Source organism: Paramormyrops kingsleyae, unplaced genomic scaffold (genome assembly GCF_048594095.1).
Source record: "Paramormyrops kingsleyae isolate MSU_618 unplaced genomic scaffold, PKINGS_0.4 ups31, whole genome shotgun sequence".
Classification (NCBI taxonomy): domain Eukaryota; kingdom Metazoa; phylum Chordata; class Actinopteri; order Osteoglossiformes; family Mormyridae; genus Paramormyrops; species Paramormyrops kingsleyae.
The window spans coordinates 534,095-547,294 of record NW_027325969.1 but is presented as its reverse complement, the minus strand read 5'-3'; the positions used below and the strand labels follow the sequence as shown (position 1 = coordinate 547,294).

Genomic DNA, 13,200 nt, shown 5'->3' with positions numbered 1-13,200 from the left:
GATGGACTTACTAAGTGTTCTGGTCTCCCCACTTGAGAGACGGTCTTATCCAGTGCAGCAGGACATTGCAAATGAATGTTCTTTTTTAGCCACTGTTGAGTCTGGGGGAGACCTTAGTTTTAATGGGGATATGTCTGAGGATGATAATGTTTTACCTTTTTAAAGATTTTAGATTTTCTGCTATATTTATGGATTTAATACTGTTTTAATGGGTGTTGTAATGTTTTGAGTAGTTTCATATTTTAAGATTTGTATGTTATAAGGTGTCTTGTATTATTATGGCAGTAATATGTTTTTGTTAATTATGCTGTTGGATTAAGTTTGTGGGTATAAATGGGTTTTGATATGTGCTATTTTGATTAGTATTGATGTGGGTTTGTTTTAGTTAGTATGTGGAAAATGTTGGGTTTTTATAGTTTTATGTGTTGTTCTTAGATTGTAAGCAGAAATGTTGAATAAAGATGAATAAAAAAAAAAAAAAAAAAAAAAAAAAAAAAATCTGTTCTTATCAGTTTAATATCTGATACGTCCCCCATGGAGGGGACCACATATTAAACGGATTTTTGGAACAGGGAGCCGGAAGTGGGGCTTGCCCCGTCCGCTCCACGCATCGACCCGGTATTGCAGTGCTTCCGGGAATGGTGCACCTCTACTGCCCCCTGTTGTCGAAAGGCAGAACTGACTGACTGACTGACTGACTGACTGACTGACTGACTGACTGACTGACTGACTGAGTGAGTGAGTGAGTGACTAATAGACTGAGTGCTGTGAGGGGGGGGGCCCTGTCTGTGCGTGGCCCCCGTTTCCCGCCGTTTTTCTTTTTTTCTTTTTTTTTTTTTTTTTTTTTTTTTTAAAGGAAGGTGACACACTGTTTGTGCGGTGGACAGCTGCGCTGAGGTAAGGCATGATGTCATCTTTGCCTTTTGAATTTCCCCTCATGTTTGTTAAAATGATTGCTGTCTTTTGAGAGGACAGGAGGACAGGGAGGAGTCGGGGCCCCGAGGACGGCGGCTGCGACGCCCCTGGGCATTCTACTCCGAGCGGGGGCGTCACGCAGGCCCGGCTAACGGCGACGGGCTTGGCGGCGGCCCCATATCGACTCGGGTCTCTCTTCATCCCGTATAAATCTTTCGCCTTTTACTAAAGATTTCCGTGGAGAGGGATAGCGATGAGTTCATGGTATTTTTGGAGGCTCTGCCCAAGCAGAGCTGCACTGCTGCTGTCAAAGGAAGACTGGGCCCGGCTTAGCGGCTGGCGTTAGGTGCCCGGTGGCGCGGCTGTGGTCTCCCTGGATCACGCGTGGACTCGCCGGGCGACACCTGCCAGAGGGGCTGGTGAGGGCTGAGCCGCGCCAGCTCCGTCGGCATCCCGCATGCCGGCGCCCGGCGGGGCGCAATTTGTGGGTATCGCTTCTCGGCCTTTTGGCTAAGATCAAGTGTAGTATCTGTTCTTATCAGTTTAATATCTGATACGTCCCCCATGGAGGGGACCACATATTAAACGGATTTTTGGAACAGGGAGCCGGAAGTGGGGCTTGCCCCGTCCGCTCCACGCATCGACCCGGTATTGCAGTGCTTCCGGGAATGGTGCACTTCTACTGCCCCCTGTTGTCGAAAGGCAGAACTGACTGACTGACTGACTGACTGACTGACTGACTGACTGACTGACTGACTGAGTGAGTGAGTGAGTGACTAATAGACTGAGTGCTGTGAGGGGGGGGGCCCTGTCTGTGCGTGGCCCCCGTTTCCCGCCGTTTTTCTTTTTTTTTTTTTTTTTTTTTTTTTTTTTTTTTAAAGGAAGGTGACACACTGTTTGTGCGGTGGACAGCTGCGCTGAGGTAAGGCATGATGTCATCTTTGCCTTTTGAATTTCCCCTCATGTTTGTTAAAATGATTGCTGTCTTTTGAGAGGACAGGAGGACAGGGAGGAGTCGGGGCCCCGAGGACGGCGGCTGCGACGCCCCTGGGCATTCTACTCCGAGCGGGGGCGTCACGCAGGCCCGGCTAACGGCGACGGGCTTGGCGGCGGCCCCATATCGACTCGGGTCTCTCTTCATCCCGTATAAATCTTTCGCCTTTTACTAAAGATTTCCGTGGAGAGGGATAGCGATGAGTTCATGGTATTTTTGGAGGCTCTGCCCAAGCAGAGCTGCACTGCTGCTGTCAAAGGAAGACTGGGCCCGGCTTAGCGGCTGGCGTTAGGTGCCCGGTGGCGCGGCTGTGGTCTCCCTGGATCACGCGTGGACTCGCCGGGCGACACCTGCCAGAGGGGCTGGTGAGGGCTGAGCCGCGCCAGCTCCGTCGGCATCCCGCATGCCGGCGCCCGGCGGGGCGCAATTTGTGGGTATCGCTTCTCGGCCTTTTGGCTAAGATCAAGTGTAGTATCTGTTCTTATCAGTTTAATATCTGATACGTCCCCCATGGAGGGGACCACATATTAAACGGATTTTTGGAACAGGGAGCCGGAAGTGGGGCTTGCCCCGTCCGCTCCACGCATCGACCCGGTATTGCAGTGCTTCCGGGAATGGTGCACCTCTACTGCCCCCTGTTGTCGAAAGGCAGAACTGACTGACTGACTGACTGACTGACTGACTGACTGACTGACTGAGTGAGTGAGTGAGTGACTAATAGACTGAGTGCTGTGAGGGGGGGGGCCCTGTCTGTGCGTGGCCCCCGTTTCCCGCCGTTTTTCTTTTTTTTTTTTTTTTTTTTTTTTTTTTTTTTTAAAGGAAGGTGACACACTGTTTGTGCGGTGGACAGCTGCGCTGAGGTAAGGCATGATGTCATCTTTGCCTTTTGAATTTCCCCTCATGTTTGTTAAAATGATTGCTGTCTTTTGAGAGGACAGGAGGACAGGGAGGAGTCGGGGCCCCGAGGACGGCGGCTGCGACGCCCCTGGGCATTCTACTCCGAGCGGGGGCGTCACGCAGGCCCGGCTAACGGCGACGGGCTTGGCGGCGGCCCCATATCGACTCGGGTCTCTCTTCATCCCGTATAAATCTTTCGCCTTTTACTAAAGATTTCCGTGGAGAGGGATAGCGATGAGTTCATGGTATTTTTGGAGGCTCTGCCCAAGCAGAGCTGCACTGCTGCTGTCAAAGGAAGACTGGGCCCGGCTTAGCGGCTGGCGTTAGGTGCCCGGTGGCGCGGCTGTGGTCTCCCTGGATCACGCGTGGACTCGCCGGGCGACACCTGCCAGAGGGGCTGGTGAGGGCTGAGCCGCGCCAGCTCCGTCGGCATCCCGCATGCCGGCGCCCGGCGGGGCGCAATTTGTGGGTATCGCTTCTCGGCCTTTTGGCTAAGATCAAGTGTAGTATCTGTTCTTATCAGTTTAATATCTGATACGTCCCCCATGGAGGGGACCACATATTAAACGGATTTTTGGAACAGGGAGCCGGAAGTGGGGCTTGCCCCGTCCGCTCCACGCATCGACCCGGTATTGCAGTGCTTCCGGGAATGGTGCACCTCTACTGCCCCCTGTTGTCGAAAGGCAGAACTGACTGACTGACTGACTGACTGACTGACTGACTGACTGACTGACTGAGTGAGTGAGTGAGTGACTAATAGACTGAGTGCTGTGAGGGGGGGGGCCCTGTCTGTGCGTGGCCCCCGTTTCCCGCCGTTTTTCTTTTTTTTTTTTTTTTTTTTTTTTTTTTTAAAGGAAGGTGACACACTGTTTGTGCGGTGGACAGCTGCGCTGAGGTAAGGCATGATGTCATCTTTGCCTTTTGAATTTCCCCTCATGTTTGTTAAAATGATTGCTGTCTTTTGAGAGGACAGGAGGACAGGGAGGAGTCGGGGCCCCGAGGACGGCGGCTGCGACGCCCCTGGGCATTCTACTCCGAGCGGGGGCGTCACGCAGGCCCGGCTAACGGCGACGGGCTTGGCGGCGGCCCCATATCGACTCGGGTCTCTCTTCATCCCGTATAAATCTTTCGCCTTTTACTAAAGATTTCCGTGGAGAGGGATAGCGATGAGTTCATGGTATTTTTGGAGGCTCTGCCCAAGCAGAGCTGCACTGCTGCTGTCAAAGGAAGACTGGGCCCGGCTTAGCGGCTGGCGTTAGGTGCCCGGTGGCGCGGCTGTGGTCTCCCTGGATCACGCGTGGACTCGCCGGGCGACACCTGCCAGAGGGGCTGGTGAGGGCTGAGCCGCGCCAGCTCCGTCGGCATCCCGCATGCCGGCGCCCGGCGGGGCGCAATTTGTGGGTATCGCTTCTCGGCCTTTTGGCTAAGATCAAGTGTAGTATCTGTTCTTATCAGTTTAATATCTGATACGTCCCCCATGGAGGGGACCACATATTAAACGGATTTTTGGAACAGGGAGCCGGAAGTGGGGCTTGCCCCGTCCGCTCCACGCATCGACCCGGTATTGCAGTGCTTCCGGGAATGGTGCACCTCTACTGCCCCCTGTTGTCGAAAGGCAGAACTGACTGACTGACTGACTGACTGACTGACTGAGTGAGTGAGTGAGTGACTAATAGACTGAGTGCTGTGAGGGGGGGGGCCCTGTCTGTGCGTGGCCCCCGTTTCCCGCCGTTTTTCTTTTTTTTTTTTTTTTTTTTTTTTTTTTTAAAGGAAGGTGACACACTGTTTGTGCGGTGGACAGCTGCGCTGAGGTAAGGCATGATGTCATCTTTGCCTTTTGAATTTCCCCTCATGTTTGTTAAAATGATTGCTGTCTTTTGAGAGGACAGGAGGACAGGGAGGAGTCGGGGCCCCGAGGACGGCGGCTGCGACGCCCCTGGGCATTCTACTCCGAGCGGGGGCGTCACGCAGGCCCGGCTAACGGCGACGGGCTTGGCGGCGGCCCCATATCGACTCGGGTCTCTCTTCATCCCGTATAAATCTTTCGCCTTTTACTAAAGATTTCCGTGGAGAGGGATAGCGATGAGTTCATGGTATTTTTGGAGGCTCTGCCCAAGCAGAGCTGCACTGCTGCTGTCAAAGGAAGACTGGGCCCGGCTTAGCGGCTGGCGTTAGGTGCCCGGTGGCGCGGCTGTGGTCTCCCTGGATCACGCGTGGACTCGCCGGGCGACACCTGCCAGAGGGGCTGGTGAGGGCTGAGCCGCGCCAGCTCCGTCGGCATCCCGCATGCCGGCGCCCGGCGGGGCGCAATTTGTGGGTATCGCTTCTCGGCCTTTTGGCTAAGATCAAGTGTAGTATCTGTTCTTATCAGTTTAATATCTGATACGTCCCCCATGGAGGGGACCACATATTAAACGGATTTTTGGAACAGGGAGCCGGAAGTGGGGCTTGCCCCGTCCGCTCCACGCATCGACCCGGTATTGCAGTGCTTCCGGGAATGGTGCACCTCTACTGCCCCCTGTTGTCGAAAGGCAGAACTGACTGACTGACTGACTGACTGACTGACTGAGTGAGTGAGTGAGTGACTAATAGACTGAGTGCTGTGAGGGGGGGGGCCCTGTCTGTGCGTGGCCCCCGTTTCCCGCCGTTTTTCTTTTTTTTTTTTTTTTTTTTTTTTTTTTTTTTTAAAGGAAGGTGACACACTGTTTGTGCGGTGGACAGCTGCGCTGAGGTAAGGCATGATGTCATCTTTGCCTTTTGAATTTCCCCTCATGTTTGTTAAAATGATTGCTGTCTTTTGAGAGGACAGGAGGACAGGGAGGAGTCGGGGCCCCGAGGACGGCGGCTGCGACGCCCCTGGGCATTCTACTCCGAGCGGGGGCGTCACGCAGGCCCGGCTAACGGCGACGGGCTTGGCGGCGGCCCCATATCGACTCGGGTCTCTCTTCATCCCGTATAAATCTTTCGCCTTTTACTAAAGATTTCCGTGGAGAGGGATAGCGATGAGTTCATGGTATTTTTGGAGGCTCTGCCCAAGCAGAGCTGCACTGCTGCTGTCAAAGGAAGACTGGGCCCGGCTTAGCGGCTGGCGTTAGGTGCCCGGTGGCGCGGCTGTGGTCTCCCTGGATCACGCGTGGACTCGCCGGGCGACACCTGCCAGAGGGGCTGGTGAGGGCTGAGCCGCGCCAGCTCCGTCGGCATCCCGCATGCCGGCGCCCGGCGGGGCGCAATTTGTGGGTATCGCTTCTCGGCCTTTTGGCTAAGATCAAGTGTAGTATCTGTTCTTATCAGTTTAATATCTGATACGTCCCCCATGGAGGGGACCACATATTAAACGGATTTTTGGAACAGGGAGCCGGAAGTGGGGCTTGCCCCGTCCGCTCCACGCATCGACCCGGTATTGCAGTGCTTCCGGGAATGGTGCACCTCTACTGCCCCCTGTTGTCGAAAGGCAGAACTGACTGACTGACTGACTGACTGACTGACTGACTGACTGACTGACTGACTGACTGACTGAGTGAGTGAGTGAGTGACTAATAGACTGAGTGCTGTGAGGGGGGGGGCCCTGTCTGTGCGTGGCCCCCGTTTCCCGCCGTTTTTCTTTTTTTTTTTTTTTTTTTTTTTTTTTTTAAAGGAAGGTGACACACTGTTTGTGCGGTGGACAGCTGCGCTGAGGTAAGGCATGATGTCATCTTTGCCTTTTGAATTTCCCCTCATGTTTGTTAAAATGATTGCTGTCTTTTGAGAGGACAGGAGGACAGGGAGGAGTCGGGGCCCCGAGGACGGCGGCTGCGACGCCCCTGGGCATTCTACTCCGAGCGGGGGCGTCACGCAGGCCCGGCTAACGGCGACGGGCTTGGCGGCGGCCCCATATCGACTCGGGTCTCTCTTCATCCCGTATAAATCTTTCGCCTTTTACTAAAGATTTCCGTGGAGAGGGATAGCGATGAGTTCATGGTATTTTTGGAGGCTCTGCCCAAGCAGAGCTGCACTGCTGCTGTCAAAGGAAGACTGGGCCCGGCTTAGCGGCTGGCGTTAGGTGCCCGGTGGCGCGGCTGTGGTCTCCCTGGATCACGCGTGGACTCGCCGGGCGACACCTGCCAGAGGGGCTGGTGAGGGCTGAGCCGCGCCAGCTCCGTCGGCATCCCGCATGCCGGCGCCCGGCGGGGCGCAATTTGTGGGTATCGCTTCTCGGCCTTTTGGCTAAGATCAAGTGTAGTATCTGTTCTTATCAGTTTAATATCTGATACGTCCCCCATGGAGGGGACCACATATTAAACGGATTTTTGGAACAGGGAGCCGGAAGTGGGGCTTGCCCCGTCCGCTCCACGCATCGACCCGGTATTGCAGTGCTTCCGGGAATGGTGCACCTCTACTGCCCCCTGTTGTCGAAAGGCAGAACTGACTGACTGACTGACTGACTGACTGACTGACTGACTGACTGACTGACTGACTGAGTGAGTGAGTGAGTGACTAATAGACTGAGTGCTGTGAGGGGGGGGGCCCTGTCTGTGCGTGGCCCCCGTTTCCCGCCGTTTTTCTTTTTTTTTTTTTTTTTTTTTTTTTTTTTTTTAAAGGAAGGTGACACACTGTTTGTGCGGTGGACAGCTGCGCTGAGGTAAGGCATGATGTCATCTTTGCCTTTTGAATTTCCCCTCATGTTTGTTAAAATGATTGCTGTCTTTTGAGAGGACAGGAGGACAGGGAGGAGTCGGGGCCCCGAGGACGGCGGCTGCGACGCCCCTGGGCATTCTACTCCGAGCGGGGGCGTCACGCAGGCCCGGCTAACGGCGACGGGCTTGGCGGCGGCCCCATATCGACTCGGGTCTCTCTTCATCCCGTATAAATCTTTCGCCTTTTACTAAAGATTTCCGTGGAGAGGGATAGCGATGAGTTCATGGTATTTTTGGAGGCTCTGCCCAAGCAGAGCTGCACTGCTGCTGTCAAAGGAAGACTGGGCCCGGCTTAGCGGCTGGCGTTAGGTGCCCGGTGGCGCGGCTGTGGTCTCCCTGGATCACGCGTGGACTCGCCGGGCGACACCTGCCAGAGGGGCTGGTGAGGGCTGAGCCGCGCCAGCTCCGTCGGCATCCCGCATGCCGGCGCCCGGCGGGGCGCAATTTGTGGGTATCGCTTCTCGGCCTTTTGGCTAAGATCAAGTGTAGTATCTGTTCTTATCAGTTTAATATCTGATACGTCCCCCATGGAGGGGACCACATATTAAACGGATTTTTGGAACAGGGAGCCGGAAGTGGGGCTTGCCCCGTCCGCTCCACGCATCGACCCGGTATTGCAGTGCTTCCGGGAATGGTGCACCTCTACTGCCCCCTGTTGTCGAAAGGCAGAACTGACTGACTGACTGACTGACTGACTGACTGACTGACTGACTGACTGACTGACTGAGTGAGTGAGTGAGTGACTAATAGACTGAGTGCTGTGAGGGGGGGGGCCCTGTCTGTGCGTGGCCCCCGTTTCCCGCCGTTTTTCTTTTTTTTTTTTTTTTTTTTTTTTTTTTTTTAAAGGAAGGTGACACACTGTTTGTGCGGTGGACAGCTGCGCTGAGGTAAGGCATGATGTCATCTTTGCCTTTTGAATTTCCCCTCATGTTTGTTAAAATGATTGCTGTCTTTTGAGAGGACAGGAGGACAGGGAGGAGTCGGGGCCCCGAGGACGGCGGCTGCGACGCCCCTGGGCATTCTACTCCGAGCGGGGGCGTCACGCAGGCCCGGCTAACGGCGACGGGCTTGGCGGCGGCCCCATATCGACTCGGGTCTCTCTTCATCCCGTATAAATCTTTCGCCTTTTACTAAAGATTTCCGTGGAGAGGGATAGCGATGAGTTCATGGTATTTTTGGAGGCTCTGCCCAAGCAGAGCTGCACTGCTGCTGTCAAAGGAAGACTGGGCCCGGCTTAGCGGCTGGCGTTAGGTGCCCGGTGGCGCGGCTGTGGTCTCCCTGGATCACGCGTGGACTCGCCGGGCGACACCTGCCAGAGGGGCTGGTGAGGGCTGAGCCGCGCCAGCTCCGTCGGCATCCCGCATGCCGGCGCCCGGCGGGGCGCAATTTGTGGGTATCGCTTCTCGGCCTTTTGGCTAAGATCAAGTGGATTTTACGCTCTTTTTATCGCTTTTAACGGACTGCGTCGGGTTTTTTAGAGGAAGGCACGGTGACCCTAATGCGTGACCAGTAGGTGGCTTGACCGCCGCTGCCACGGGGCGACCCGTGCCTTCCTTTTAGCCTTTTATCCCTGCTTTTATTTTCGTTTTTATTAGGCTGGGGATCCCGCAGTGGCTGGTGGCCTGTCCGCCGCCCTGCCGGGTGAACTGGTGTTTTTATTTTTTAGTTGCTTTTATAGTTTAGCATTCCTCGGCTCATCCCGGATTGGCGGACGGCGGCCGGACCACGGCGGACGTCGGGACCACGGCGGCAGGAGGACTCTGCTCCAGGAACGACGTCGGTGGACCATCCCGGATGTCGACGGCCGGCGGAGCTGCGAGGAAGCCCTTCAGCGGGCCGTGGCTGGTAGCAGGCGGTGGCCTGCGTAATACCGCCCGGTTCTGCTGGAGGGCCGAAGGGGAGGTGGGCACCTTCCCTGACCGCCTGGCCTTCATCCGGGAGGTGGCCTTCGGGGAGCTGGGCCTCCGCATGGAGGACATCCTCTGTGTGCAGCGGAATGGACCTCACCAGTTCTTCGAGGTCACCCTGTCCACCGACGAGAGCTACTCCAAGGTCCTGGAGCGGAGCAAGGAGAGGGCTCAGTACCCTCTCCTGGGTCAGTATACCATCGAGCCGCTGTGGTGGCCCGACAAGCGAGTGATAACTGTACATTGTTTTAATCCTCATATCACCGCCGAGGCCGTCCGCCAGTTCCTCAACAAGTATGTGGACCTTCTTCCTGGCCACAAGGATATTCGGGATGAGCTGGGGATCTGGACTGGACGACGCCAGTTCCAGGCCCGCCTGCGCCTGGACGCTAATGGCGCGGGCGGTTTTAGTCATCCCCCAGCCTATTTTAATCTACAGGGCAATAAGGCTTACTTGTTTTATTCCGGACAGCCTCCCTTCTGCCGACAGTGTCACAGCTTCGGACACACTCTGGAGGGATGCGCCAACCTGCGCTGCCGTAACTGCCTGGAGCCGGGGCACATGGCCAGGGACTGCAAGGGCCCCCGTCGCTGCATCCACTGCAACGGTGAGGACCATCTGGCTCGTTCCTGCCCCCAACGGAAAACGTCATACGCCGACGCTCTGTTAGGCAGCAGAGCTGTCGGCAAGGAGAGTGGTGGGGGAGCGCAAGCCCCCACGTCAGGGCAGGAACAGCCGGCGGCGGGGGCAGGAGGAGATGCCCTGGCCGAGGTGGAGGAGGCCCCAGCGACAGTGACTGCAATGCAGGAGGGGTCTCCAGTCCTGGCTCCAGGTGTCAGCAGCAGGAGGAGAAAGAGCGGCGCATCCCCCCGGAGGAGGAAGAAGAGCAGAAGGGAGGCACAACCCGACGCATCCAGCCCTCCGGCTGCCACCTTGCCAGCAGTGGCGGCCGGGGACCAAGGCCGAGAGAGTCCCCCCTCCCCGACATTGGGGGCCCCCCATCTGGTGTGGGACTTGGGACAGTCCCCTGCGCCCCCCCAGGAGTACAGTAGTGTGCAGGACAAAGCAAATGAACAGGAGTACCTGGGGGGGCTGGAACTGGGGGGCCTTTTGGGTTTGACTGAGGAGGGGGGGCAGTAATGCGGTATTGTTTTTAATGGCTGGCTTTTATTATTTTAGTGTGTTGTTTGTAATTGTATTTTACCTTTTTAACATTTCATGGCCAATTTTAATATTGTCACCTTGAATGTCAGGGGTTTGAGGAACGTTTTAAAGCGCACATCTGTTTTTAATCAGCTGGCATCTTCTCCCTTCAGCATTTGTTTTCTGCAGGAAGTCCACCTCCGGGACCAGCGGGACGAGGCTCTCTTTTCACGACAATGGAAGAGGGGTAGATCCTACTGGAGCGTAGGTGGTGTCCACTCCTCAGGCGTCGGGATCCTTTTTGGCGACCGCGCCTTTGAAGAAGTAAGATCGTTTACCGTTCTTCAAGGTAGGGTTTTGGGGGTGGACGCCACATGGAGGGGACAGCGCCTCCGGGCCATATGTGTCTACGCTCCAGTGGAGGCCTCGTCCCGTATAACTCTCTTTGAAGAGTTGTCCCCGTTCTGTGTCACAGATCGACACTTGATTTTAGGAGGGGACTTTAACATCTCGTTGGAGGGTAGACAGGATGTCAGCTCTGGGCACTTTCGCCATTTTATTCGTTCCTTTAAACTTGTTGATGGTTTTAAGATATGCAACCCCAGCATGCCGGGCTTCACCTGGCACAATAGTCGCGGAGCCAGCAGTCGCATCGACTATATTTTAGCCTCACCCCCCGTTGTTTTTAAAAAGGTGTCCCTCTCCCCACAGTGGCCCACTGACCACTTGGCAGTGGAGGCCACTGTTTCCATAGACGCCCCTGAATATGGGGGTGGCTATTGGAAAATGAACCTGCAGATCCTGGAGGAGAGCGATTTTAGACACCTTTTTTTAGATCACTTCTCCGAGTGGCAGAAGGACAAGCCTACCTTCCCCTCCGTGGCTGAATGGTGGGAGAGTGTGAAGGATAGGATCCGAACCTTCTCCATGCAGTACAGCAAGCAGCGCAGGATGGAGAAGAAATTCTCCATTCTGCAGCTGGAGAGAAGGTTGCGGGATGAATACGCCGCTCACAACAACGGGGGCGCCATCGATCACGAGCGACTGCTTGGCATAAAGGGTGAGCTGAGGCGCCTGCATGAACAGGCTGCCTCGGCCCTAATGCTCCGCGACAAAATGTGCCTGTTGGAAAACAATGAAAAGTGCAACGCCTTTTTTTTCCAGAGAGCCAGGGAAGCCCGGGAGGAGAAGAGCTTTGTCTCTCTCCGTGCCTCAAATAGCAACAAGGTAACTACAACATCAGACATGCTGGAGGTTGCCAAATTGTTTTATTGTGATCTTTTTAAGGTTAGGGATACGGACCCGGTTGTAGGGGAGCGGTTCCTAGACAACATTTTACCTTGCCTTCCCAGTGACATTCGTGACGGCTTAGAAGCCCCCATCACCTTGGCCGAGCTGACCGCAGTGCTTGGCAAGATGAACCGCCGCAAGGTACCGGGCCTTGATGGGCTCCCGGTGGAATTTTATTACACCTTTTGGGATGTCCTCGGGCCGGAATTACTGCAGGTTGTAGAGGACGTTCAGCGCCGGGGTTTGCTCACTAGGAGCATGAGGTCAGGGGTTCTTTCTTTGTTGCACAAGAAGGGCGATCGTGCCGACCTTGGCAACTGGAGGCCCCTGACCATGCTTTGTGTAGACACAAAGCTCATTGCAAAGACCCTTACAGAACGCCTGAAGAAGGCCATGGCTCATCTGGTTCACAGCGATCAGACGTGTGGAGTACCGGGTCGATCGGCGACGTGGAATCTCCATCTCATCCGCGACGCCATCGCCTGGGTGGAGGACAGGAACCTCCCTCTCCTGCTGGTCAGCTTGGACCAGGAGAAAGCCTTTGACCGGGTAGATCACCGCTTCCTGTTTCAAGTATTGGGTAAGTTTGGCTTTGGACCCAATTATCTGGGGTGGTTACACACTTTGTATAACGAAGTTGGAAGCCATGTTGTTATCAATGGCTTCCTGAGTGACTTGGTGCCCCAGCTGAGTGGAGTGAGGCAGGGATGTCCCCTCTCCCCCCTCCTCTACGCGCTCTATATAGAGCCACTGGCGTGCGCCATTCGCGCCCACCCCGGGGTCGATGGCCTTCTTATCCCAGGAAGCCGGGGGAAATCTGTTAGGCTGACCCAGTACGCGGACGACACCACCCTTTTCGTCTGCTCTGATCAGTCTCTCGGTCATGCCATGAGCCTTGTTCATGCGTTCGGTAGGGCCTCCGGCGCGACGCTCAACCTCAGTAAGTCGGTGGCCAAGTATTTCGGCAGCTGGAAGGCGAGGGAGGACGTCGCAGGGGGTCTCACCCTCTGTGACGGACCTCTCAAAGTGTTGGGGGTCAACTTCCTTTCGGATGGTGCCGCCCGTTTGAACTGGGAGGAGCGGTTGGCGATCGCCAGGCGGAAGATCGGACTGTGGAAGTCCAGGTCCCTGTCCTTCCAAGGTAAGGTCTTAGCCTTAAAAGCGGATATTCTTCCCACCCTGCTCTACCTTGCACATGTGTACCCTTTGCCCCGCTTCATGCGCAGAGGCCTGACGAAGGACGTTTTCAACCTCGTCTGGGGGGGCAGGTATGAGTACGTGCGTAGGGAAGTGATGTATCTCGGAAAGGACAGTGGGGGGAGGGATGTTATTGACTTTCCTCTCAAGCTTGACTGCCTGTTCTTCTCGCAGCTCTGCGCG

General features: G+C 55.5%; 17 non-coding genes and 1 pseudogene across 17 annotated transcripts; all 18 read left to right on the top strand.

The window, feature by feature from the left end:
- Positions 1-412: 412 nt before the first annotated feature.
- Positions 413-652, top strand: LOC140584200 (U2 spliceosomal RNA; annotated as a pseudogene).
- A 444-nt stretch (positions 653-1,096) lies between these two features.
- LOC140584630 (U5 spliceosomal RNA) lies at positions 1,097-1,210 on the top strand. Its single transcript, XR_011986592.1, has one exon. It is a non-coding gene; the product is annotated as a U5 spliceosomal RNA (small nuclear RNA).
- Positions 1,211-1,405: 195 nt separating this feature from the next.
- On the top strand, positions 1,406-1,597 carry LOC140584083 (U2 spliceosomal RNA). The gene has a single exon (XR_011986119.1). It is a non-coding gene; the product is annotated as a U2 spliceosomal RNA (small nuclear RNA).
- Positions 1,598-2,036: 439 nt separating this feature from the next.
- Positions 2,037-2,150, top strand: LOC140584628 (U5 spliceosomal RNA). Its single transcript, XR_011986590.1, has one exon. It is a non-coding gene; the product is annotated as a U5 spliceosomal RNA (small nuclear RNA).
- Positions 2,151-2,345: 195 nt separating this feature from the next.
- Positions 2,346-2,537, top strand: LOC140585156 (U2 spliceosomal RNA). Its single transcript, XR_011987116.1, has one exon. It is a non-coding gene; the product is annotated as a U2 spliceosomal RNA (small nuclear RNA).
- A 431-nt stretch (positions 2,538-2,968) lies between these two features.
- Positions 2,969-3,082, top strand: LOC140584627 (U5 spliceosomal RNA). The gene has a single exon (XR_011986589.1). It is a non-coding gene; the product is annotated as a U5 spliceosomal RNA (small nuclear RNA).
- Positions 3,083-3,277: 195 nt separating this feature from the next.
- LOC140585155 (U2 spliceosomal RNA) lies at positions 3,278-3,469 on the top strand. Its single transcript, XR_011987115.1, has one exon. It is a non-coding gene; the product is annotated as a U2 spliceosomal RNA (small nuclear RNA).
- Positions 3,470-3,900: 431 nt separating this feature from the next.
- On the top strand, positions 3,901-4,014 carry LOC140584626 (U5 spliceosomal RNA). The gene has a single exon (XR_011986588.1). It is a non-coding gene; the product is annotated as a U5 spliceosomal RNA (small nuclear RNA).
- Positions 4,015-4,209: 195 nt separating this feature from the next.
- LOC140585154 (U2 spliceosomal RNA) lies at positions 4,210-4,401 on the top strand. Its single transcript, XR_011987114.1, has one exon. It is a non-coding gene; the product is annotated as a U2 spliceosomal RNA (small nuclear RNA).
- Positions 4,402-4,816: 415 nt separating this feature from the next.
- Positions 4,817-4,930, top strand: LOC140584625 (U5 spliceosomal RNA). The gene has a single exon (XR_011986587.1). It is a non-coding gene; the product is annotated as a U5 spliceosomal RNA (small nuclear RNA).
- Positions 4,931-5,125: 195 nt separating this feature from the next.
- Positions 5,126-5,317, top strand: LOC140585153 (U2 spliceosomal RNA). Its single transcript, XR_011987113.1, has one exon. It is a non-coding gene; the product is annotated as a U2 spliceosomal RNA (small nuclear RNA).
- A 419-nt stretch (positions 5,318-5,736) lies between these two features.
- Positions 5,737-5,850, top strand: LOC140584624 (U5 spliceosomal RNA). Its single transcript, XR_011986586.1, has one exon. It is a non-coding gene; the product is annotated as a U5 spliceosomal RNA (small nuclear RNA).
- A 195-nt stretch (positions 5,851-6,045) lies between these two features.
- On the top strand, positions 6,046-6,237 carry LOC140585152 (U2 spliceosomal RNA). Its single transcript, XR_011987112.1, has one exon. It is a non-coding gene; the product is annotated as a U2 spliceosomal RNA (small nuclear RNA).
- Positions 6,238-6,680: 443 nt separating this feature from the next.
- On the top strand, positions 6,681-6,794 carry LOC140584623 (U5 spliceosomal RNA). Its single transcript, XR_011986585.1, has one exon. It is a non-coding gene; the product is annotated as a U5 spliceosomal RNA (small nuclear RNA).
- Positions 6,795-6,989: 195 nt separating this feature from the next.
- On the top strand, positions 6,990-7,181 carry LOC140585151 (U2 spliceosomal RNA). The gene has a single exon (XR_011987111.1). It is a non-coding gene; the product is annotated as a U2 spliceosomal RNA (small nuclear RNA).
- Positions 7,182-7,623: 442 nt separating this feature from the next.
- On the top strand, positions 7,624-7,737 carry LOC140584622 (U5 spliceosomal RNA). Its single transcript, XR_011986584.1, has one exon. It is a non-coding gene; the product is annotated as a U5 spliceosomal RNA (small nuclear RNA).
- Positions 7,738-7,932: 195 nt separating this feature from the next.
- LOC140585150 (U2 spliceosomal RNA) lies at positions 7,933-8,124 on the top strand. The gene has a single exon (XR_011987110.1). It is a non-coding gene; the product is annotated as a U2 spliceosomal RNA (small nuclear RNA).
- Positions 8,125-8,565: 441 nt separating this feature from the next.
- LOC140584621 (U5 spliceosomal RNA) lies at positions 8,566-8,679 on the top strand. Its single transcript, XR_011986583.1, has one exon. It is a non-coding gene; the product is annotated as a U5 spliceosomal RNA (small nuclear RNA).
- Positions 8,680-13,200: the final 4,521 nt, after the last annotated feature.